Source organism: Dasypus novemcinctus, chromosome 30 (genome assembly GCF_030445035.2).
Source record: "Dasypus novemcinctus isolate mDasNov1 chromosome 30, mDasNov1.1.hap2, whole genome shotgun sequence".
NCBI lineage: Eukaryota > Metazoa > Chordata > Mammalia > Cingulata > Dasypodidae > Dasypus > Dasypus novemcinctus.
Genome location: NC_080702.1, coordinates 45,985,373 through 46,012,715, shown reverse-complemented (window position 1 = coordinate 46,012,715; position 27,343 = coordinate 45,985,373). Strand labels below are relative to the sequence as shown.

Genomic DNA, 27,343 nt, shown 5'->3' with positions numbered 1-27,343 from the left:
TTGAAGTTTTCAGAGCTGGGAGTCAAAAAGCAGTAAATATGGCAAAAACCACCCAAGTCCTACAAACTTTCAATGAAAGTCTGGCTCAAATCTATGAGAGACTGTGGTAGGCATTTTGTGTCTACACAGCCTTTAACCCAGATGCTCCCAAAGGCCAAACAACGGTCAATGCAGCATTTGTTGTCCAATCACAGGCTGCCATCTCAGAAAGATACAAAAGTTGGATGGCTTCACTGGAATGAGTATTTCTGAGTTCTTGGAAATAGTCACCAAGGTTTACATCAACCGTGATGTAGACACCAGGAGAGAAGTGAACCAGAAGGTGAAAAAAAAGTAGGCTTTCTCCCAGCAACAACCGTCAATGGATGCAATCCTGTGTCAAGGGAAATAAACTGGGAAACCCCTGCCCCAAAAAGAAAGAGGCACCCACCCCTAGGGTGAAATCACTGTGCATACTGTGGGGAGGGGGAACACTGGAAGCAGGAATGTCCTAGTAGGCCACTCTACCACATTGCTGAAAAATAAGCAGCCAAAGCATTAGCCAGGAGAGCTAGGGGAATGTCACAAACTAAATATTCGGTTAGCAAAAATTCAGAAGGAAGACCTGCAAATCACTTCATTGGAATTGCAGGAATAGAAGACTCTGATTGTGATTATTAGGACAAACCACGCTCCTATTTTCTCTGCCCCACAGAGCCTATGGTTGAAGTCCAAATTGGGGGTTTCTCCATACATATGATGGTCAACCCTGGGGCTAAGCACTCTGTAATGACCAATCCAGTCCAGGCATTATAAAAAAGACAAGCCACTATCATAGGGGCAATTGGTAAAAGTTTCCACCAGCCATTTCTCCATACCAGGACCTGCAACATTGGGGTTTAGGACATCATTCATGAATTCTTGTATCTCCCGGAGTGCCCCCTCCTGGGTTGAGACTTTCTGTCTAAACTACAGGCTCAAATTATCTTTAATGCCACGGGGCAATCCACAGTAACACTGGACCACCAAACCCTCCAAAAATTGTACTACCCCTCCCTCTGCCAGAGGAATGAGACTGTTTGGCCTCAGGGAAACTTGCCAATCTATGGCCACACAGCTCCCCTTCAAAGGTGTGTCCAAAACATGGGCAGAGGGCAACCCAAAGTGGATGGCACATGACATTCCTCCAATTATTATTGAAACAAAGCCCACAACTGGCCCAGTTAGCATAAAGTAATATCCAGTTTCACATGAAGGGTAAGAAAAATTCTGGTACATATTTAGAAATTGCTGAATGAAGGTATCCTAAGGCCATGCCAATCTCCATGGAATACTCCACTCTTCCCAGTTAAAAAGGCTGAGGGGGATTACTGACCAGCCCATGACTTGTGAGCAGTCAACTCAGCAGTAGTAACTCCGTATCTTGCAGTCACTAATACATACACTCTCCTCAGCTTGATATACTCATCGGAAATCTACCTTTCATGACTGGATCGTGAAGATGCCTTCTTCTGCATTCAGATAGTGCTCCAGAGTCAAATGATTTTCATCTTTACCTAGGACAATCTGACCTCCAGTGAAAAGCAGCAGCTAAGTTGGACACAACTCCCTCAGGGATTTAAAAATGCACCCACTATTTTGGACAAGCACTGGCCAGTGATTTCAAATTCTTTAAACCAGAAAGCCATAACTGTTTTCTCCTCCAATGTGTAGATGGCCTCATCCTTGGAAATGCCAACTACCAAGGCTGTGCTAGTGGAACCCGTGTCTGTTTAAAACATCTGCAACAAAAGGGCTATCAGGTGTCCAAGAAAAAAGACCAAATCTGCCTATCTCAGGTCAAATATCTAGGTTATAAAAGAGTGCAGGGGCTCCATGAATGGGGACTTGAAAAAAAGTAATCAATCTTTTGCCTCCCTGAATGCAACACCCGCCAAAAGTTGTAAGAATTCCTTGGAGAAACTGGATTCTGCTGCATTTGGACCGCCAAATTTGGGGTCCTCACATGCCCTTTATATGAAGCCACAAAAGGGGAAGATAATGACTACCTGCTCTCATTAATCCCACAGAAGGATGCTTTCAATGTTCTTAAACAAGCTCTGATGGAAGCACCAAACATTGGACTTCCAGATCTCAGAAAACCTTTCTACATATATGTACATAATCACCAAAGTATTGCACTAGTACTCACTCAATACTCAGGTTCCTGGAAAAGACCTGTAGCTTATCTATCCACACAACTGGACACTGGATCCCAAGGATGGCCCTCATGACTGCAAGCTGTAGCAGCTGCAGCAAAACTAACACTAAAAATCATAAAATTAACTCTTGGGCCACCTATACTTTTTTTAGTTTCCACATGCATTAATCACAAACTTATAAGACAAAGGAACACCCTGGCTGACTAACAGTGGTCTGATTAAATATCAAACCCTATTTTGTGAAATCTATCCATCCAACTGGAACTTGTAAAAACCCTGAACCCTGCTATTCTGCTACACATCAAGCCGGGAATTACAACTGAAAACTGTCTGCAAACATTGCAAGAATTTCATTTCAGCCAGCTGGACATTCAAGACCAGCCACTGCCAAATCCCAACATGGAGTTCTGCATGGATGGGAGTAGCTTTACTCAGGGCACTGATCAGCAAGCAGGATATGCTGTAAAAACATCCGAGACCACAGTAGAGGCCCAGCTCCTCCCGGGTAACACATCAGCACAAAAAGCCAAAATAATTGCCCTTACCTGAGCCCTACAACTTGTGGCTGTGGCCAAGGTTAACATCTATGCAGATTCCAAATATGCCTTCCTTACCCTGCATGTACCCAAGTCAACTTCAAGTCCTGAAAATGTCCCCACATCATTTCTCTTCTTCCTCTCCCTATCCTCAGCAGCTACCGTGGCCACTTTCTCCACATCGATGCTACAATTTCTTCCATTACTAATCACAATTATTCCATAGTACAATAATCAGTAAGTCCACTCTAGCCCATACTCTATTTCCCCATCCTGTGGACACTGGGATATTTATGTACACTCCACTTCTATATCAGGGGTGGTCTTAGATTCCACATATATGATGGATTCAATTCTCCTGTTTGCAGTTGCAGACACTCTTATAAGTGCCTACTTACCACAGTAAGTTCAATAAGCCAGAGTGTAAGCATTGCAGGTCTGAATAATTTTCTTATGTTTAGCAATCATGCATCCTGGAATAAATACCACATGCTCATGAAGGATAACTCTTTCTATCGCCTGTTGAATTTGATAAGCTAGCTTTTTTTTTAGGGTTTTTGCATCTATATTCAAATGGGAAATTGTCCCTTGGTTTTCTTTACTTGTGAGATCTTAGAGTAGCTTTGGGTTTATAATAACTTTAGCCTTCTAGAATAAATTATGAAGAGATGCTAATTTAAAAGAGTTTGTGATGTATTGGAAATAATTCTTCTTTGAATATTTGATAGAATTCATCTTTGAAGCTGGCTGATCCTGGACTTTTCTTTTATGGAATGTTTTTACTTACTGATGCAATCCCTTAAATTGTTATAAGTCTGTGGAGACCTATTTCTTCTTGAGTATGTTTATGTAAGTTGTATGTTGATAGGAATTTGTACATTTCTTTTTCTAGATTGTTCCCATACCATTTTCAAAGCTTTCACTTATAATCCTTTAATATCTGCAATTTCTAGCAATGTCCACAGTTTCAATTTAGATTTTATTAATTTGCCTCTTCCCTTTTTCTTTTTCAATGTATCTAAAACTTTGAAACTTTACTGATCTTTCCCAAGAACCAATTTTTATTTTATTTGATCTCTCAATTGTTTTTCCATTTCATGTGTCTCCACTCAAGTATTTCTTATTTCCCTCCATCTACAAGCTTTAAGTCCTGTATTCCCTTCTTTTCATAGTTCCCCCAGATCTGTAGAAAGACTAATGACTGTTCTTTTCTATTTTTTTTACACAGATGTTCATATCAACTTTATTTGTAACAGACAATAACTAGAATAATCTCTGATATAATTTTTTAGGTGAATAGCTAAACAAACTGAGGTATATATGTCCCATGAAATACTCAGCAATAAAAAGAAATAACACACTGATACACACCACACCATGAAAGAATCTCCAAAAATTATGCTGAATTTAAAAAAAAAATCACAATATATTACATACTGTATTATTACATTCATATAACAGTTTTGAAATGACAGCATTTTAGAAATGGAAAGGAGAGTATTAGTTGCCAGTGTTTAGGAATATAGGGGTAAACAGGCAGGTGGAAAATATATGTGGTTATCAAGGACAATATGAGGGACCCTTGTGGTTGGAACTTTTCAGTATCCTGACTATGATAGTGGCTATACTAAACAATACAGCTGATAAAATTGTGTATAATACACACACACAAATCAGTACAATAAAACTAAGTAAATATGACTAAGATAGGAGGGCCATATTAATGTTACTATCCTGGTTGTGATATTATATTATATTTTTGCAAAATGTTACCATTGGAGAAAACATGGCAATATGCATGGGGTCTCTCTGTATTACCTAACAACTGCATGTGATCTACGATTATCTCAACTGAATATTCAGTTAAAAATAGTAGGTAACTAAATAAATACTTGTTCCATGAATGAGTGAACAAATGAATTCAGTTAACTGTTTCTACCAAGGTGGGAATCAATAATGACTTGTAGCTTTCCTTCTTTTTAACTTTTTAATTAATAACCTACAATTGCTTAGACTTTCTGATTGCATTCCTGGCAGCTCTATAGAAAGAAAGGTGAACATTCTTCTGTGGGTAACAGGTATTTAATATATTTCACTTCAAACTTCATTACTAAATTCTAAGTAACCATTTATTGCCCAAAGATTAAGCTATAGTTTTAACTACTTTTTTTTTTTTTTGGCTTAACAAGAAGAATTTATTGTATAATGGTTTTGGAGGCTAGAAGTCCAAAGTCAAGATGTTGGCAAGACCATGCTTTCTCCCTGAAGGCTTTAGCATTCTGGTGTTGGGTTTCCTTGGCTTCCTCCCATCACATGGTGCATCTTCCTCTCTCCTTGTGTCTGCTCCTCCAGTTTCCACTGACTTCTGCCTTTTTCCTATGACTTTCACTGATATCTGGCTTCACACTATAAGACCTCCAAGAATACTGATTAAGACCCACTCTAATTCAGTTTGGTCACACTATATTTAGTATCTGGACCCACAAATGAGTCCACACCTTAAGTGAAAATATACCTTACAAGGGTCCTGTTCGCAAATAGGTTCACACCCACAGGAACATGGATTAAGATTAAAAAATGTCTTTTCTTGGGGCACGTGATTAAATCTACCACTTAAAGTTATAGCATGTATTTATTTCTTTGTTATTTCTTTTTTGTGTGTGTGGTTTATTTTTATTTTTTTATTTTTTAATTGACTTTGTAATAATATTACATTAAAAATATATATGTGAGGTCCCATTCAACCCAACCCCCCCACCCCACCTCTCCCCCCCCCAACAATACTTGTTCCCATCATCATGATACATCCATTGGATTTGGTAAGTACATCTTTGGGCACCTCTGCACCTCATACACAATGGTCCACATCATGGCCCATACTCTCCCCCATTCCATCCAGTGGGCCCTGTGAGGATTTACAATGTCCGGTGATTGCCTCTGAAGCACCATCCAGGGCAGCTCCATGTCCCAAAGACGCCTCCACCTCTCATCTCTTCCTGCCTTTCCCCATACCCATCGTCCACCATGTCCACTTTTCCCAATCCAATGCCACCTCTTCTATGTGGACATTGGATTGGTTGTGTCCATTGCCCCTCTATGTCAAGAGGAGGCTCAGATTCCACCTGGATGCTGGATGCAATCCTCCCACTTTCAGTTGTAATCACTCTAGGCTCCATGGTGTGGTGGTTGTCCTTCTTCAACTCCATCTTAGCTGAGTGTGGTGAGCCCAATAAGTCAGATTGTAGGTGCTGGAGTCTGTTGAGGCTCAGGACCTGGCTATCACATTGTCAGTCCAGAGATTCAAATACCCTAAATATATCTTAAACCCCAACATTAACTGCACCTCCAGCACATTAGCATGAAAGTCTTATGAAGGGAGATCCCATCTGAGTCCAGATTCATCACATATAAACACCATTTCCAAAGAGGGGCCATCTGCCCTGGTAGTTAACCCCATCGGCCATGACCATAACTCCCATGGGTCTCTTTAGCCCTCACAGGAACCAATATCTGGGGGTTGTATCTGCTTTATCTATCTCTCTGACTGTGCTCAGTTGTGCATGAGGGCAATCCTTCTGCCAGCCTCCAGACTTATTTTAAGAAACTCGTAGCCATATAAACTCATTTCTCCTTTCCATTTCCCCCTTACTTTAGGTCAAACAGCATTTTAAAGTCATGTTATTTTATGTAGACATGGATATTCTGCTGATCTGCATTGAACCTTCCGTATAAGGTCATTTTCCAGTTGCATCATCAGTTGGTAGTTGATAGTGGTCCCTCGTTGCCAGGGAGGCTCATCCCCGGGTGTCATGTCCCACACTGGGGGGAAGGCATTGCATTTACATGCTGAGTTTGGCTTCGAGACTGGCCACATTTGAGTAACATGAAGGCTGACAGGAGGAAATTCCCAGGCACAATTTTGCTCTAGGCCTTGTTCTTATTTTAGGTTTATCAGCTCAAGCATAGTCATTAGCATCAGGGGCTCACTGTTGAACCCTCACTCCCTCCCGGTCCCCACCGCTGTACCTGGGAGACTGTCACTGCTCCCCTAGGGACCACAACAGAGCACCACTGGCCAGGAACCCAGTACCCCCCCTGCTGTGGTTTTAAATTGTTGCCACTATGAGTATATCCAAACATTACCATGCACCCTGTACATATGTTCTGTACAGCTCCCTGTCAGCCATATATCACCTGTCATTGGTATCCCATACCAGTATCCCTCCAATGCCATTGTTGAAACACTCTGTGATCCAGAACTCCCCGAAATTTGAAGCCCAATATAATGTCATGGTCCCTTACTAGGGAATGGCATATAGCGATGGGTTTAAAGGATAGATAAAGAACTTGGATAAAGTTAGATAAAGAACTTAGATAAAGAATGTTGACTTGAAAAAATTCCACATCCTATCTTCTTCTTCCCCCCCCCCCCCTAATTATTCAGCTTTTCTTCACAGGAGTCCTAGACCGCAGCAATGCATATATATAATATACAGCACTCCCACACATCCACCAGAAAACCTTTTCCTTTCCACAGTGATACTCTTACGCCCTATTCATATCATATTTACTTAAAGTGATGTACAGAGTCTGAGACATTAGCTTTCTAAAAAGGTGACATCTGTGCTTACATTATGGTGCATACTTTAGGATACACAGTTCTTTACATTTTTAGTTATCCTATGTTTTACATTATGGTTTACATTATCAGTCTGTCATCTCCTATATGTTATGGTGTAATATTACATGTTTTATATCCATCCTTGTGTACTCTCAAGAAACTCCTCTCTTACCCCCCATTTACTTTGGTTACACACATTTAACGTCCATTTTCCCTTCCACGTTGGTGCCCACAGTGACAGCCAACTTCCGTTTCCTGAGGAGCCACTTCCAGAGATAGATGGAATAGTGTTCAGGGCCTAACATGCTCAACTGCCACAATGCCCTGGGAGCCACCCTTTCTCTCGAGGGATACAGTTCCCTCTATTTGATGGTATTAGTCGTCCCCAGGATGTGGGTCCACCCCCACTCTCACTACTTGGGTTTCTACCCCATGGTGTCACCCACTCTGGCAGAATGAGCATTTAGACATTCCCCAGGAGCCCATCCTGCATCAGACCCTCCCCTCCGAGCATTCTAAACAGGTAACCCTCTTTATTATATTTTGATATGATTTTCTCGGCATTTTACTCTCCACCAACACATGACCCTCTCCTGTGTTCGTATGCTACCCCTCCCTCCCCCCACTTTTGGGCAATGTTACCCCTCCGTCCCTCCCCAGCCACCCTCAAACCCGCAAAGCCCCAACTAAAGGCAACCCCTTGCCCCCCTTTTATCTCTTCTTTGTGTTCATACTTACCACCATCTCGTCTTAAATTCCACCCCTGCAGACATCGGCTCATATCCTTCCTCCACCCTCCGATTTCCTGTAAGCCTATCGTTCAGTCTCTTGCTATCTAGGGCAGCTTGTTTATTTCATATCATTGAGGTCATGTAGTATTTGTCCTTCAATGTCTGGGTTCCTTGACTCAACATAAGGTTCTCAAGATTCATCCATGTTATCACATGAGTTTGTAGTGTGTTTGTTCTTACAGCCGAGTAGTATTCCATTGTGTGTATATACCACATTTTATTGATCCACTCATCTGTTGATGGGCATTTGGGTTGATTCCAACTTTTGGCAATAGTGAACAATGCTGCTATGAACATTGGTGTACATATATTGGTTTGTGTCCTTGTTTTCAGTTCTGCTGGGTATATACCCAGCAGTGGTATTTCTGGGTCATATGGCAAAACTATGGCTAGTTTTTTGAGAAACCGCCATACTGTCCTCCAGAATGGTTGGAGCCTTCTGCATTCCCACCAGCAGTGGATGAGTGTTCCCCTTCCTTCACATCCTCTCCAGCACTTGTATTCATCTGTTTTTTTCATAGCTGCCAATCTTATGGGTGTAAGATGGTATCTCATTGTAGTTTTGATTTGCATTTCCCTGATAGCTAGAGATTTGGAACATTTTTTCATGTGCTTTCTTGCCATTTGTATTTCTTCTTCGGAGAAGTGTCTGTTTAAGTCTTTTTCCCATTTTTTAAATGGGTTGTTTATCTTTTTATTTTCAAGATATAGGAGTTCTTTATATATGCAAGTTATAAGTTTCTTATCAGATATATGATTGCCAAATATTTTCTCCCACTGTGTGGGCTCCCTTTTTACTTTCTTGACAAACTCCTTTGAGGTGCAAAAGGCTTTAATTTTGAGGAAGTCCCATTTATCTATTAGTTCTTTTGCTGCTCGTGCTTTTGGTGAGATATTCATAAATCCATTTCCTATTACAAGGTCCTGTAGATGTTTCCCTACACTGCTTTCTAAGGTTTTTATGGTCTTGGCTCTTATATTTAGGTCTTTGATCCATCTTGAGTTGATCTTTGTGTAAGGTGTGAGATGGCAATCCTCTTTCATTCTTCTACATATGGCTATCCAGTTCTCCAGACACCATTTGTTGAATAGGGCACTCTCTCCCAGTTGAGAGGGTTTGGTGGCTTTATCGAATATTATGTGGCTGTATATGTGAGGTTCTATATCAGAGCTTTCAATTCGATTCCATTAGTCTATGTGTCTCTCCTTATGCCAATACCACGCTGTTTTCACCACCGTAGCTTTATAGTATGTTTTGAAGTCAGGTAGTGTGATTCCTCCAATTTCGTTTTTCTTTTTCAGTATGTCTTTGGCTATTCGGGGTCTCTTTCCTTTCCAAATAAATTTCATAGTTAGTTTTTCTAGTTCCTTAAAGAAGGCTGCGTTGATTTTTATTGGGATTGCATTGAATGTGTAGATCAGTTTTGGTAGGATAGACATCTTAATAACGTTCAGTCTTCCTATCCAAGAACAAGGAATAGTCTTCCATTTATTCAGGTCTTCTTTGATTTCCTTGAACAATCTTGTATAGTTCTCAGTGTATAAGTTCTTTACCTCTTTAGTTAAATTTATTCCTAAGTATTTGATTTTTTTATTTACTATTGTGAATGGTATTTGTTTCTTGATTTCCTCCTGATCTTGCTCATTATTGGTGTACAGAAATGCTACTGATTTTTGCGCATTGATCTTATAACCTGCGACTTTACTAAACTCATTTATGAGTTCTAGGACCTTCGTTGTAGATCTCTCAGGGTTTTCTATGTATAGGATCATGTCATCTGCAAATAATGAAATTTTGACTTCTTCCTTTCCAATTTGAATGCCTTTTATATCTGGTTCTTGCCTCAGTGCTCGAGCAAGTACTTCTAAGACAATGTTAAATAGGAGCAGAGACAATGGGCATCCTTGTCTTGTTCCTGAGTTTAGAGGGAAGGAGCCTAGGATTTCTCCATTGTAAACAATGTTGGCTTCATGTTTTTCGTATATACTCTTTATCATGTTCAAAAAATTTCCTTGTATTCCAATCTTTTGGAGTGTTTTTATCAAGAAAGGATGCTGTATTTTGTCAAATGCTTTTTCTGCATCTATAGATATAATCATGTGATTTTTTTTCCTTCAATCTGTTTATATGGTGTATTACGTTGATTGATTTTCTTATGTTGAACCATCCTTGCATACCTGGGATGAATCCCACTTGGTCATGGTGTATAATTCGTTTAATGTGTTTTTGAATACGATTAGCAAATATTTTGTTAAGTATTTTTGCATCTAGGTTCATTAGAGAAATTGGTCTGTAATTTTCCTTTCTTGTGATGTCTTTGTTTGGCTTTGGTACTAGGGTAATGTTGGCATCATAGAAGGAGTTGGGTAATGTTCTTTCTGTTTCGATGTTTTGGAATAGTTTCAGCAGGATTGGTGTCAGTTCTTTCCGGAATGTTTTGTAGAATTCACCTGTGAAGCCATTTGGCCCTGGGCTCTTCTTAGTTGGGAGATTTATAATAACTGATTCTATCTCTCTGCTTGTGATTGGATTGTGAAGATCATCAATTTCTTCTTTTGTCAATATGGGCTGCTTATGTGTTTCTAGGAATTTGTCCATTTCCTCTAGATTGTCATTTTTGTTGCAATATAGTTTTTCAAAATATCCTCTTATGATAGTCTTTATTTCTGTGGGGTCAGTGGTGATATCGCCTTTCTCATTTCTTATTTTGTGTATTTGCATCTTCTCACTTTTTTTCTTTGTTAGTGTTGCTAAAGGTTTGTCAATTTTGTTAATCTTCTCAAAAAACCAGCTCTTGGTCTTGTTTATCTGTTCAAGTGCTTTCTTATTTTCTATTTCATTTAGTTCTGATTTATCTTTGTTATTTCCTTCCTTCTTCTTCCTGTTGGGTTACTTTGTTGTTGTTTTTCTAATTCCTTCAAATGTGCAGTTAGTTCTTCAATTTTTGCTCTTTCTTCTTTTTTGATATATGAATTTATGGCTATAAACTTCCCTCTCAGTACTGCTTTTGCTGCATCCCAAAAATTTTGGTATGTTGTGTTATCATTATCATTTGTTTCAAGGTAGTCATTGATTTCTTTTGAGATTTCCTCTTTGACCCACTGTTTTTCTAAGAGTGTGCTGTTTAATTTCCAAATCGTGGTGTGAAATCTGGGCTTCTGTCCCTTGCAAATCTCCAGCTTGACTCCACTGTGGTCAGAGATAATGTTTTGTATGATTTCAATCTTTCTGAATTCGTTCAGCCTTTCTTTGTGGCCTAACATATGATCTATCTTGGAGAATGATCCATGTACACTTGAGAAAAATGTATATCCTGCTGTGTTTGGGTGTAGCGATCTATATATGTCTATTAGATCGAGATCCTCTAATATACTATTCAGATGTTTTGTTTCTTTGGTGATTCTCTTTTGAGATGTTCTGTCCAGAGTTGATAGTGGTGTATTAAAATCCCCCACTATAATTGTAGATGTATCTATTCTTTCACTTAGTTTTTTCAGCGTTTGCCTGACGTATTTAGAGGCACCCTTGTTAGGGGCATAGAGATTTATGATTGTTCGATCTTCTTGACAGATTTTCCCTTTCACTAAAATGTAGTATCCTTCTTTGTCTCTCACAATTGTTTCACATTTAAAGTCTATTTTGTCTGATATTAATATAGCTACTCCTGCCTTTTTTTGGTTATTGTTAGCTTGTATGATTTTTTTCAATCCATTCACTTTCAATCTCCATGCGTCTCTGGGTCTAAGATGTGTCTCTTGTAGACAGCATATGGATGGGTCATATTTCCTTATCCAATGTCCCAGTCTGAATCTTTTGATAGGTGAGTTTAATCCGTTGACATTCAGTGTTATTACTATCAAGGAATTATTTGTGTTAGCCATATTTTGATTGGATTTGTGTTTGTCATATTTTGTTTGTATATTTTTTTTGTCTTTTTTGTTGTTGTTGTTGGTCTTATACTCTCCTCCAACTTTGCCTTTCCTGTTTTTTCCTTTCTTCCTGCAGAACTCCCTTTAGAATTTCTTGAAGGGGAGGTTTCTTGTTGGTATACTCTTTCAGTTTCTGTTTGTCTGCGAATATTTTGAACTCTCCATCATGTTTGAATGCTAGTTTAGCTGGATAGAGTATTCTTGGTTGGAAATTTTTTTCCTGTAGTTCCTTGACTATATCATACCACTGTCTTCTTGCCTCCATGGTTTCAGAAGAGAAATCAGCACTTAATCTAATTGAACTTCCCTTGTATGTGATGGTTTTCTTTTCTCTTGCTGCTTTTAGGATTTTCTCTTTGTCTTGAGCATTGGATAATTTGAACAAGTATATGTCTTGGGGTGGGCCTGTTGGGGTTTATGACTTGTGGAGTGCACTGTGCTTCTTGGATATGTACATCTGTCTCTTTCAGTAGATTTGGGAAGTTTTCAGCCATTATTTCCTGCAACACCCCTTCTGACCCCTTTCCCTTCTCTTCACCTTCTGGAATGCCTATAATACGTATGTTTGAGCGTTTTGCATTGTCATTCAGGTCCCTAAATCCTAATTGGATTTTTTCTATATTCTTATTGACCCCTTCTACTATCTGTTTGATTTCTGATGTACTGTCTTCCACATCACTAATTCTCTGCTCTGTCTCTTCTAGTCTGCTGATATTTGCTGCAAGTGTATTTTTGATTTCTTCAACTGTGGTGTTCATTCCCATCATATCTGTAATGTTTTTGCGTATGTCTGCAATTTCCCCTCCAAGTGATGTCTTCATGTTGTTAACCTCTTTCATTACTGCATCAAATTTGTCGGTGAGAAATGTTCTGAGATCTTTCATTGCTTGTGCCAAGTTTTGCTCCCCTTCGTGATTATTGGTTTGTTGATTGGATTCAGCCATGTTTTCCTGATTATTGGTTTGGTTTGTAGATTTTTGTTGCTTTCTGGTCATCTCTTTATTTTGACGAATTTAATCAATTCCTTAGCTTCTTTGTCTGCTCTTGGAGGTTAATTAGTTGTTATTTTTGCATTGGTGTTATATCTTCTCTTTGTCACTTTTTTCTTCTTATTCTAGTTACTTGTTGTTGGTTAAGTTCACTTTAGAGGAAAGTATTAGTGTTGGGGAAAGGCAATTGTGTAAGCAAGGGAAAAGTGTAAAGTAGTATTGGTGATGTATGTTAACAAAGCAAGAATATGAGATCTGGGAGGATGGAGGTTAGATTCATGTAGATTGTATAGAGTTATAGCTGTAGGTAGAGTACCTTTTATGAAGTAGATGACTGAATATGGGAGGAATATGGTATGAACTACAAAGCTATTGTTTTCATGAGAGAGGGAAAAAGAAAAGAAAGGTAATAGTTTCAAGAGTGGATAACAGACAGAAAACAGAACAAAGGTATTAGAAATTAAGAGTTAGACACTTTGTGGATCAAAGAATGGGAGGTGGGGGGTGGAATATAGGAGAGACAGTAGATGATAGTGGATATCAAGATGCAGGGGAAGGGGGATAGTGTAGGTAGCCTAAATCAGTTCACACAGAAATGAGGCAGTGGAGGATGGGAAAACCCAGCAAATGTGAGGTGTTCCCTGTAGCACCTATTGTATACTTGAATTAAAATAAAATAAGTGGAAGATGAGGGTCAAGAGGGAAAGAGAAAACCGAAAAAAAAAAACCTAATTATAATAAAGAAAAAAAGAAAGACAAGAAGAAAGGAAGAAAGAAAAAGAGGATGGGCAAACGGTGGGGAACAGATAGGGGGAAACGAGATACAGGTATACACGTGTCACAATTGCAACACTATCTAAAACAACAACCAAAAAACCCCTAAATAACTGTATAAAAAAAAAGGACTTTGGGGGACACGCTAGGAGAAAAGACTAGGGGATAATGCAATATTAGTAATCAGGGCGTCAAAAAGAGTAAAAAATAAGATAAAGTGAAAATAAAAACAAAACAATATGAACCAATAAAGATAAAATGCAAACATTAAGGTCCAGGGCACTCAAGGACCCCAGGTAGACCCCAGGGCATGATGGATTCAGGGGTGGAAAGTCTGAGACACTGAAGACTCAAGAGGTGTGAGTCTGGGGTGTGGACCACCAGAGTCCAGGGGACCCAGACCTGGCAACCTCAAATCTGGTCCACAGAAAGCTTAGGAGCCCCGCAGTGCAACACAGCCCTCAGGGATCCCCGTAGCTGGGTGCCAGCCCTGTGGGGGAAGCCAGGTCCGCGAACTCTATATTGAATGTCTGATCCCTGCAGTTCACCTACTCCTCAGGTTTTCAGCCTTTGGACAGCTCCCTCCCTGTGCTCCCACAAAACGGCCACTTGAGGGCGCCTCTACACCACAGCCAGTTCAATGACCCAGATCCTAAGCCCCGCCGGGTGGGGTGGGTTTCAGCTGGAAACGCCGAAAACAGACTCCGAGACCGGAAACCCCAAACTTTGCAAAATATTCCCCAATCGGCTTCCAGACGTGTCCTCCTCCCTCACTGCACCCTACAACAGTCTCCCAATTGTGTCCCCTTATTGCCCAAAATCCAATTCCATTGCAAATCGGCAGCTGGACCTGTGGGAATGGGGCTCCAGGCGGAAGCGCTACCCCCCCCTGTCTGGTGACCAAAACGTCCCCCGCTTCACAACAAAACACCGTCTGTCTCCCCAAATTGATCTGCAAAGGAGTCTTGTCCCAACAACCCCTCACCAGCCAGCCCAGTATCTGCGAATTTCTCAGCACCGCAAAGCCTCCAGAAAAAGGAAAAACAAAAAACAAAAACCCCTGGCCGCCGCGGCTCCGGAGCTGCAGGAGCACCCAGTACCGCGGCTCTGCCCACCCAAGGAGGGAACTTCCCGCGCCCAGCTGGGACCTCCGTTTATATATTATAGACGTATCCTCTCTGTTACCTTCCCACCGAATTGACGTCCAGACACCTTCCAACCAGCAAAAATCCCCGAAACAGCGTGGTCCCAAAGAGCCTTCAACGCTGCCCAGCCGCCCCCTGCAGAGACATTACGAGGCAAGCTCATGCAGCCACCATCTTGCCTCAACCTGTTTCTCTTTTCTATTTTTAAATGTAGACACTGATAGCTGTAAATTTCCTTTCAACTTTCAAATCTACCCCTAGAATGACCTAACATAAGAAATTCATCACCTGAAAAATAAGTAATAATAAGGATCTTGATGGGTAGAGGAGTTCATATGCTAGCTGCAGTTCTAGTGAACTATCAACACTGAAGTACTTGAGATTCTGTATTAGTGAATTGGGTTCATAAAGGGTTGAAGTCCAAAGTTCTCCTATGCAAAATCTCTGAATAGTATATTTCACTGTGGGAATGACTCAAAATCAGGGTCTGATTATGTGAGATGATAAATTAAAAAATAAGATGAATTCAAACCTTGCCAAAGAAGGTGAAGTGAATACTAAATAATAGCCAAATCACATTTTTTTTCAAGATTATATACTAGCTCACAGCAATTATTAATCTCAAAATGCCACTCTGGTTTTCAAGTCAAAGGAATGGATGGCTCTGGAGTCAGGTGATGAAGGAGGTATTGGCCTTTTTCTAGTTCACAGAGAACACAGTAGGTTATATAAAAACTCTGGTATTATTTCCTAATATCTGGGAAAACTAATGGTTGGCAGTGGACAAAATTAACACATGGCTCTGCTAAATCAATTTTAATGAAACATATCCATAAAACATAAAATCCCTCTAAAATCTACAATAGACTTTGGTATAATTACAGAGTTGTGCATTCATCACTTCAATCAATTTTAGTGAGTTTTCATTTCTCCCAGAAGAAAAATGTCTATAAACAACTACAAAAAACACACACAAAGGAATCAAGCAAAAGAACACACAAAAAGCCTACCCCTTGGTGGTCACCTCTCAATCATGTTATCCATCTCCTGCCATACATAATTGCTATTCTATTTCTGTCACTAGATTTTATTTGAATTTTCATTTTGTTTAGACCAAATATAACAATAGGTAGTAATTTCTGCCTACATTCTTTCACTTATCATTAATTATTATTAATATAAAATATAGTATTATACTTTACAGTCCATAGTTTTTTTATTCTGTTTTTCCCCAAATCATCCTGATACAAACATCTTAGAACATCAACATATATTTTTTACATTTCATAGAAAACATCCTTATATATGCACTACTAGCAATATTAATTTTTCACAAGAAGGTTCTCTATGCTACCAAGTTCTAAGTTTTATATTTTCTTCAGTTGACATAATTGACCTTGGAATTCCCTTTCAAACACTACTTTACTTATATACTAGGGCTGCTAATTACAAACACTATGATGTGCTTTCAGCATTTTTATGCATTTCCAAATGTTAACAAATACACTTTTACCAAGTCTGCACATATTAAAACTCACCTTTCAAATCTATAAACTCATTCTATTTTCTAATGACTTATATTCTATCTTTTAACTCCATGAATTTGCTCTTTAAGCTCAGTTCATAATATCAAACTCATACAATGTTTCAATTTTTTTGTCTGACTTGCTTTACTCTGCATTATGTTCCCTTGGTTCCTCTAGGTTGTCATATGCTTCAGGATTTCTTTCTTTTCAGAGTTGAATAATATTCCATCAAGTGTATATACCACAATATTTTTATGAGTTGCTTACCATAATTGTGAATAATGATGCTATGAACACAGCAGTGCAGATATATGTTCATATCCTAGCTCTCAGTTCCTCTGGGCATAAACCTGTGGGGAGCCGCCCGGAGCTATGTGCATTTGCGGTCTCCAGTAACATGGCGGTTTTCATAAGTACGCCTACTCCACCCCTGTGCTTCCGCCTTCTTCTTCCCCTTTCCCCAGTTTCCCGGGCAAAAAGTGTCACGCCTGCGCAACAAGATGTTGAAGCCATGACCAGCATTGAAGACTCGCAACCTATAGCAAGTGGTGTAACAGCATTTTATTGCCTTATATGGAAGAGCTGCTTCATCAGCCTATCACCCCCTGCTAATACCCTCCCTTTAGTATATATTCTGATGCTCTGCCCTCAATAAATGGAGACTTGATCAGAATCCTGTCTTGTCTCCATTTCTCTCACCTCTTGTCCCCCAATTCCCACTCCCTCTTCCAGGTGCCGGATCGTTTGACCTGCAGGCTGGGTCATAAACCTAGTAATGGCAGCAATGTCAGGTCACATGGCAGATCAATATCTGACCTCCTTAAAAACTTGCAAGTGGAATTACAGAGCATCTGTGCCATGCTACAGTTCCATCAATAGTGAATAAGCATTCTTATCTCTCGACATTCTCTCCAACACTGGTGGAATCCTTTTTTTTTTTAAATCAAGGCTTTCTATTAAGTGTGAAATGACATCTTGTTGTAGTTTTGATTAGCATTTCAAAAAAACTAGTGATACTGAACATTTTCTCATGTTTTATCACTATTGGATCTCTTCTTTAGAAAACTGTCCATTTAAGTCATTTGCCCCCTTTTTAAAATTTGTGTCCATTTATCTTTTTATTGTTGAGCTGTCAGATGTTTTTATATGTCATGGATATTAAAGCCTTGTCATAAGTGTGGCTTCCAAATATTTTCTCACATTAAGCAGGCTGACTTTTGACCTCCCTCACAAAGTCCTTCAGGTGCAAACATGTTTAGTTTTGAGGAAGACTCATTTATTTATATTTTCTCTCATTGCTCAGCTTGGGGAGAAAGGGTTAAGAGAACTTCACATACCTAAAGACTTGAAGATGTTTCCCTATATTATCTTCAGGAAATTTCCTGAACTTTATATTTAGATATTTCATTCATTTTGAGTTGATTCTTTTGTGGGGAGTGATTTAGGGTCCATGTTTCATTATTTTGGTTAGTAATAGTCATTTCTTCCATGACCACATGCTGGAGAACATGTTCTCTCTTAGTAACATGAACTTGGTAGGATTATCAAAAATCAGTTGAACATAAAGCAGGGAGCCTATTTCTGAATGATCAATTCTATTCCAGTGATCATTTTTTCTGTCTTTATGCCAATGCCATGCTGTTCTGAGCCCTGTAGCCTTGTGATGCAATTCATCATCAAGAAGCATGAGCCCTCCTACTTCATTCTTCTGTTTTAGGAAGTCCCTGGCTCTTTGGTGCCACTGTTCTTCTAAATAAATTTGGTAATTGACTTTTATATTTATTTAAAGTATGCTGTTGGAATTTTTAAATATGATTATGTTGAAACTATAAATCAGTTTTGGTGGAATTGATATCTTCATGGTATTTATCCTCTAATCCATGAACAAAGAACATACTACTAATTGCTAAGGTCTTCTTTGATTTCTTTTCACATTGCCTTTTTTTAGATTTATTTATTTTTATTTATTTCTCTCTCCTTTCTCTCCATTGTCTGCTCTCTGTGCTCATTAACTATGTGCTCTTCTGTGTCTGCTTGCATTTTTGTCAGGCAGCACCAGGAATCTGTGTCTCTTTCTGTTGTATCATTTTGCTGTGTCTGCTCTCCATCTGCGTGGTGCCACTCGTGGGGGGTAGGGGGCAGCCCTTTTATCACGTGGGGCTGTTCTCCTTGTAAAGTGCACTCTTTGCATATGGGGCTCTAATACATGGCACAGTACTCCTTACCCACAGCAGCGTTCACAAGGGCCAGCTTACCACATGGAACAGGAGACCCTGGGTATCAAACCCTGGACCCTCCATATGGTAGGTGGACACTCTATCAGTTGAGCAATGTCTGATTCCCTCACATTGCCTTTTATGACAATGAAATGAGGACAATTATTGCAGGAAGCACCAAGAGAATTTTCCAGAAAACTTCCTGCCTATCAAAAAATTGTTACACAGCAAAACTGCATCTCTGGAATAAAAATGTGATTAGTGATATTATCACGGTTTGAATAATCAGGTATTAGTATAGCCTAACCTAACATTTGCTGAATGTGCAGGAGAAGGCACATGTGGCTTATGCAATATGAATTGTTGCAAACATAATCAGATACTAAGTCACGTTCCGTATGTGATCTCTTTCTGGAACCAACTAACAGAAATTCTAGCAACAATTGTAAAGACTTTGATATAACAGATTTTTTCAACAAATTCATGTAGTAAATGACCTATAGCTTTCATCTGGCTGATATTGCAGTTTGTATTCATTCCTCCAACACGTACTATAATTCTAAATATATCAATTACCTGTAGTAAATATTTTACTGCTGAAATTTAAGGCTGAAGATTTCCACTCCAATACTGTATTAGGGAATAAAACTGAAAATTCAAATTATTCAAAAGAAATTACATAAAAAGAGGTGTTTTGATGGACAAAAATTAAAGGGAAATAATTCTGGAAATTAGATATGTAGCAGATTATCTTTCTATGCACGAATAAAAGTATCTAGATTTATCTCTCTCAGTATTTGACTTCTGTTAATCATGAGAAAATTTCTAATTTGGAGGCAAATGATCCTTTTATAAAGAGAACTTGCCTCAGCAGGAGAGATTGTTTAAGGTCTGCTTTATATCCTTGTTTCTAAGACTGTAGATTAAGGGATTCAGCATGGGAGTGTTCACACAATATGTCAGTGAGGGTATTGTACTTGCCCTTGAGTTTTGGGTAGCAGCAGAACTAAGATACACTCCAAAACATGTATCATAAAATAAGGTGACTACTAAGAAATGAGACCCACAAGTAGAAAATACTTTATTCTGGCCCCCAAATGATGAAATTCTCAAAAGGAAAGACAGAACTTTAGAGTAAGAGAAAAGGATCCTTATGAGTTGGATAACACCAAGAAATCCAGCTGCAAAATACCTCACTTGGTCATTGCGGAAACGGTCAAAATAAGCACATTGGAATACTTGATTAAGTTCACAGAAAAAGAGGGGGATTTCCAAATCTTCAGAAAAAGACAATCTTAAAACTATTAATCAATGTAAAAGAGAATCCAGAACTCTGAATAATAGGCATGCCAGCAGCAGGAGGTCACAGAGACAGTGGTTCATGGTTACTGTGTAGTGCAGGGGGTGACAGATAAAAATACATCTGGTGGAGGTAGTTTTTATAAGCCATGATTTTTCTTTCTCTCTTGATATTCAGCAGCATTTTGGGGACAGTAAAGGAGGTGATGATATCTGTAAAAAACAGGTGAGGCAGGAAGAAATATGTGGACATGTGGAGGTGGGAGTCTGAGATGGTGTCCAAGATGATGAGCAGGTTCTCCATGAAGGTGACCAGGTACATGGGCAGGAGGCGCTGCACTTCAGTCTCTTCTGAGAGGTCCAGGAGGATAAATTCTGAAGCATTTGTTTGGCCTTCTGGCACCACGTAGCTAATGAAACAGCTGGAAAAGGGACCAAAGCAATGCAAATTTAGCCACAATCAGTGGTCTCCAAATTATCATAAATGCTCTGATTTGTAATGACATTTTGCTAATAATTTCTTCTGATAGCTAGTAGGAAGATTAGATAGATAGATAGATAGATAGATAGATAGATAGATAGATAGATAGATAGATAGATAGATAGATAGGTGGCTAGATAGAGAGATAGATGTATATTGGGAAAAATTAGTAGAGTATTGCTCAAAACTAAAAGTGAAATATCATGCATGACACTTTGTTAATTAGCAATGTTTTACTGGTCAGCAATTTTCATATTTCAGAAGGCATAATGAGAACTAAAGTAGTGGACATATTTGGGGAATGTCTCTAACAGATAAGAACAGATGCGTTCGGGGAATATTGTGCTCCTCCCTTGGGAAGGTTGGCCATATCTTGGGGATGAAGCATAAACCTTGGAATGTGCTCCCTGGGAGTGTTGTGTTCTTCCCTGAGGAGACTGGCCACTTCCTTGGGAATTGATGGAGTACTTTCAAGTTGATATCCATATTATCCAGTTCATTAATTATGACCTCAGTAAAGGAGTTAATCTCTGATGGAGCAGGTTGAAGTCCCACCCAGGGAGAGCATGCTCTGCACAGGTGTTATTTCCAATCAAGACATTGGCATTGGCTGCTGCTTCTGGTCTTCCTAGCTGTGAGCTGGATGGTGGTGAGTTTGCACATACAACTATTCTATTTTTATGTCATTTTGTGACTCTGATCAATATTGCTTTAATCATCCAAATGATTATATAATTCTTGTTTCTCACACTAATTATCAGTAGTCTTTTTAAGCTAGATATGTTTGTTTGTTTATTTACTTATTTATGTATTTATTTATACTGCATCCAATTGGGAATTTGGCCAGAGGTGGGCTAGGTATGTCAATGTGTCCCCCAGTTTGGTGAGCTTAGGAATGTTTGTATGCATATCGTGAGGGCCGGGGTATTGCAGTTAAACCCTTGTTTATAGAAAATCCTTCACTTATTTTGTATACTTTCAATGAACAAAGATTCACTATCTAGATCTAGCTATATATATTTACATTTCATCCAAACAGGACTCTGGTCACAAGTGGGCCAAGTATGTCTTTGTGTCTCCCAGTTTGGTGAGCTTATAACTATATGTATGTATGTCATAAAGAATTATGATGTAGCAGTTGCACCCCTATTTGTAGACAATCCTTTCCTCATTTTATATTCTTCCAATTATTAATAGAATATTAATAAAATAAATATGTCTTTGTATTGCTTTCATATTGTTGAGTTATTATATCAAAGAGTTATTATATCAAAGTGTTAGCAAAGCTCTTCCTCTGTCACATCAGTTCCCTTCTATTTTGGCTCTCATTGAGCTTGAGGTCTCTTCTCCTCCTAGGATTTGATCTTAACCTGGTTTCCAGGTCCTGGGTGAGGGAAGGTTACACATAGACCACCTTAAAGGACAAAGCTGAAGTGCATCCTAGCAACCTCATTTGCTGTTTCTGTTGTAGTAGGAAAAAACACTTAGTTTTGTAGGTCTGCCATTGCTCCCCAGGGTATGGAGTGGACAGGTTTAGGAATAAGAGCTAAGAAGGAGACCTGGGTTAAACATGTCTTTCACCTGGTGTGGGGTGAAGACTGTGAGAGGTCACCCCTGAATTAATTTGGTGGTCTTACTAATTAAAGGATTTTTCCCCCTACGGCTCTCAGGCAAGGTGTCTATTCCTCTATCTTACAAGCATGTTTATTAACTACTTAGAAAATGAAGATTACTAGAACATTTAACATGTTCAATTTCCCCTTGCATATTATTTAGAATAGACAAAATACTATCATAATCATCAAGTATATAAGTACAATACTTAATATTATTTAATGCACAACACAATGCCTAAGTTTCTCTTTGAATTGCAATTTTTTTTATTTTTTATTTACTTATTTTTTAATTCATTTTTAATATAATATTAAAAAATATGAGGTCCCAATATACCCCACAACCCCCTCACCCCACTATTCCCCCCATAGCAACATTCTCCTCCGTCATCATGAAACATTCTTTGCATTTGTTGAATACGTATCTGAGCATCACTGCACCTCATGGTCAGTGGTCCACATCATCGCCCACACTCTCCCACGTTCCATCCAGTGGGCCATGGGAGGATCTACAATGCCCGGTAATTGTCCCTGCAGCACCACCCAGGACAACTCCAAGTCACGAAAATGCTTCCACATGTCATCTCTTCCTTGCATTCCCCACACCCAGCAACCACCATGGCCACTTTTCCCACACCAATATCACATTTTCTTCAATTACTAACCACACTATTTCATGAATAGAATATCAGTAAGTCCACTCTAATGCATATTCTATTCTTCCATCCTGTGGATCTTGCATTGGTTGTGTCCATTCCACATCTATGTCAAGAGGGGGCTTAGATTCCACATGGATGCTGTTTGCAATCCTCCTACTTTAAGTTGTAGGCACTCTTGGCTCCATGGTGTGGTGGTTGACATTCTCCAACTCCATGTTAGCTAAGTGGGGTAAGTTCAATAAACCAGAGTGTAGGAGCTGATGTCTGCTGAGGTCCAGGGCCCGGCTATCATATGGTCAGTACAGAGATTCAGATCCCCTGAGTATATGTCAAACCCCAGCACCAACTACAATTCTGGTAAAGAAACAGGAAAGGCTTGTGAAAAGAGGTCACATCTGAGGCCAGCTCCATCACACAGAAACACCAACTCCAAAGAAGGGCCAACTGACATGGCAATGAACTCCATCTGCCATGACCATAAATCCTGTGGGTCTCTGTAGCCCTCAGAAGAACCAATAACTGGGGTTGTATCTACTTTATCTGTCTCTGGGACTCTGCTCAGGAGTGCATAAGGGCAACCCCTCTGTTAACCTCCTGAATTTTTTTAGGGACTCAAAGCCACATAAACTCATTTGTCCTTCCATTTCCCCCTTGATTTAGGTCAAAAAGCATTTTTAACTCCTGTTATTATATGTAGATAGAGATATTCTCCTGGTCCAAATAAAAATTGAACCTTTTATTCAAGGTCGTTTTCTAGTTATGTCATGAGCTGGTACTTGGTAGTGATCCCTCGGCGCAGGGAGGCTCATCCCCTGGAGTCATGTCCCAAGCTGGGGGAAAGGCAATGCATTACATGCTGAGTTTCGCTTCGAGACTGGCCACATTTGAGCAAAACAGAGGATCTCAGGAGGGAACTCTTAGGCACATTGCTACTCTAGGCCTTGTTCTTATTTCAGGTGCGGTGCACAGGTTCACAAGCATAGCCATTAGTATCAGGGCCTCATTGTTGGACCTTCATTCTTTTTTGGTCTTTGCCATTGCACTTGGGGGATTATTGTTGTTCCTTTAGGGACTGTGATAGAGCTCCCCTGGTTAGGATCTCAGAACTCCCTCAGTTGTTGTTTTTAATTGTTTCCACTATGAAAATTTCCAAACATTTTATGTACCCTGGATATATGCCCTGTAGAACTCCCTGCCAACCATGTGTCCCCTGTCAATAACATCCCCCACCTATATTCCTCCACTGCCATTGTTGAACCTCTCTGTGATCCAAAACTTCCTGAAAGGTGAAGCCCAATATATTGCCAGGTTCCCTTAATAGTAAAATGGAATATAGCGATGAGTTTAAAGGTTAGATATAGAATACATATTAATTTGGAAAAATTCTACATCCTTTTTTTCTTTCTTTTTTCTAATTATTAAGCTTATCTTCACAAGAGTCTTAAATCACAGTAATTCATGTATACAATATACAGTACTCCCACATATCCAACATAAATCCTTTTCCCTTCCACAGCAATAATCTTTAAACATATTCATACCATATTTACTGAAACTGATGTACAGATATTGAGACAATAGCTTTCAAACAAGGTAACATTTGTTTACATTGTGGTTTATATTTTAGACTATATAATTTTCTAAATTTTTAAGTTATGTTTTACATTATGATTTACATTTTAGCTTATTAGCCCCTATATATTTTTGGTGTAATTTTACATGTCTTATATCCATCCTTGCATACTCTTGTGAAACACTTCCTTTTGCCCTCACAGTTACATTGGTTCCATCTATTCAATACCTATTTCCCCCTCCCTTTAGGGCCCACAGTGACAGTTAATCTTCATTTCTTGAAGAGCCATGTTCAGAGATACTTGGACCAGTGTTGAGGGTTTGACATGCTCAAGTGCCCGAATGCCCTGAGAGCCACCATTTCTCTTGAGATATACAGTTCCCTCTATTTGATGGCCTCAGTCCTCCCCAAGATGTGGGTATACCTTTACTCTCATTATATTGTCTCTACCCATGATATAACCAACTCTGGCAAAATGAGCATTCACATATTCACTAGGGGTCTGTCCTGAGTCAGATTAACCCCTTTAAGTATCTTAACAGGCAACTTTCCTTATTATATTTTTGAAAAGGTTTTCTCAGCATTATACTCTCAACCAAATACCTGACAATCTCTGTTTGTATGTTGCCCCAACCTCCCCCTAATTTCTTGGGCAATATTACCCATCCTCCCATCCCTAGTCCCCTCAAGCCTGCAGAGCCCCAATTAAAGGTGACCCTATTCACCCATTTTATCCCTTCCTTGTATGCATACTTACCTCCAGCTTATCATAGATTTCACCCTTGTAAATGTCACCTTACATTCTTCCTCTACCCCCCCCCCCCAGATTTACTGTAAGCCTATCATCCAGTCTCTAGTCTCTGAGGCAGCTTGGTTTACTTATTTCATATCATTTAGGTCATGTAGTATTTGTCCTTCAATGCCTGGGTTGCTTCACTCAAAATAAGGTTCTCAAGATTCATCCATGTTATCATGTGTGTTTGTATTGTATTTGTTCTTAAAGCTGAGTAGTATTCCATTGTATGTATATACCGCATTTTATTGATCCATTCATCTGCTGTTGGGCATTTGGGTTAATTCCAACTTTTGGTGATAGTGAATAGTGCTGCTATGAACATTGGTGTGCACATATCAATATGTGTCCTTGTTTTCAGTTCTGCTGGGTATATACCCAGCAGTGGAATTGCTGGGTCATATGGCAAATCTATGGTTAGTTTTTTGAGAAACCGCCAAACTGTCCTCCAGAATGGTTGGATCCTCCTTCATTCCCACCAGCAGTGGATGAGTGTTCCCATTCCTCGACATCCTCTCCAGCATTTGTAGTCTTCTGTTTCTTATCATAGGTGCCAATCTTATTGGAGTGACATGGTATCTCATTGTAGTTTTGATTTGCATTTCCCTGATAGCTAGAGATTTGGAGCATTTTTTCATGTGCTTTTTAGACATTTTATTTCTTTGGAGAGGTGTCTGTTTAATTCTTTTTTTCCATTTTTAAAATGGATTGTTTGTCTTTTTATTTTCAAGATACAGGATTTCTTTATATATGCAAGTTATAAGTCTCTTATCCGATATATGATTACCAAATATTTTCTGCCATTGTGTAGGCTCCCTTTTTACTTTCTTGACAAACTCCTTTGAGGTACAGAAGCTTTAATTTTGAGGACGTCCCATTGATCTATTTGTCTTTTGCTTCTCGTGCTTTTGGTGAGAAATTCATGAAGCCATTTCCTATTACAAGGTCTTGTATATGCTTCGCTATACTGCTTTCCAAAGTCTTCATGGTCTTGGCTCTTATATTTAGGTCTTTGATCCATTTTGAGTTGCTCTTTGTATTAGGTGTGAGATGGTAATCCTCTTTTATTCTTTTACATGTGGATATCACGTTCTCAAGGCACCATTTGTTGAATAGGCTCTTTTTTCCCAGTTGAAAGGTTTTGGTGGTTTTATCAAATATTATATGGCTATATATATGAGGATATATGTCAGAACTCGCAATTCGGTTCCACTGGTCTGTGTTTCTGTCCTTATGCCAATACCCTGCTGGTTTCACTACTGTAAGTTTGTAGTATGTTTTGAAGTTAGGTAGCATTATTCCTCCCATTTGATTTTTCTTTTTCAATTTGTCTTTGGCTATTCGGGACCTCTTTCCTGTTCAAATAAATTTCATAGTTAGTTTTCCTAGTTCCTTAAAGAAGGCTGTGTTGATTTTATTGGGATTGTACTGAATGTGTAGATCAGTTTTGGTAGAATAAACATCTTAATAATATTTAGTCTTCCTATCCATGAACAGGGACTATTCTTCCATTTATTTAGGTCTTATTTGATTTCCTTGAACAGTTTTGTGTAGTTTTCTGTGTATAAATTTTTTACATCTTTAGTTAAATTTATTCCTAGTTATTTAAATTTTTATTGACTATTGTAAATGGTATTTGTTTCTTGATTTCCTCCTGAGCTTGCTCATTATTGGTGTAAAGAAATGCTACTGATTTTTGTGCATTGTTCTTATACCCTGTGACATTACTAAACTCATTTATGAGTTCTAGAAGTTTTGTTGTAGACCTCTCCAGGTTTCCTATGTATAGCATCATGTCATTTGCAAATAATGTAATTTTGAATTCTTCCTTTCCAATTTGAATGCCTTTTATATATGGTTCTTGCCTCAGTGCTCGAGCAAGTACTTATAAGGCAATGTTAAATAGAAGGGGAGAGAGTGGACATCCTCGTCTTGTTCCTGATCTTAGAGGGAAGGATTTTAGGATTTCACCATTGTAAACGGTGTTGGCTGTGTGTTTTTCATATATACTCTTAATCGTGTTCAAAAAATTTCCTTGTATTCCACCTTTTGGAGTGTTTTTATCAAGAAATTGTGCTATATTTTCTCAAATGCATTTTTCTGCATCTATCGATATAATCGTGATTTTTTTCCTTTAATCTGTTTATATGGTGTATTACATTGATTGATTTTCTTATGTTGATCCATCCTTGCTTACCTGGAATGAATCCTACTTGG

The 27,343-nt window shown here is 39.0% G+C and overlaps 1 pseudogene; it reads right to left on the bottom strand.

The window, feature by feature from the left end:
* LOC101444093 (vomeronasal type-2 receptor 116-like) overlaps nt 1-27,343 on the bottom strand; it is a 75,661-nt pseudogene that overhangs the window by 22,437 nt on the left and 25,881 nt on the right.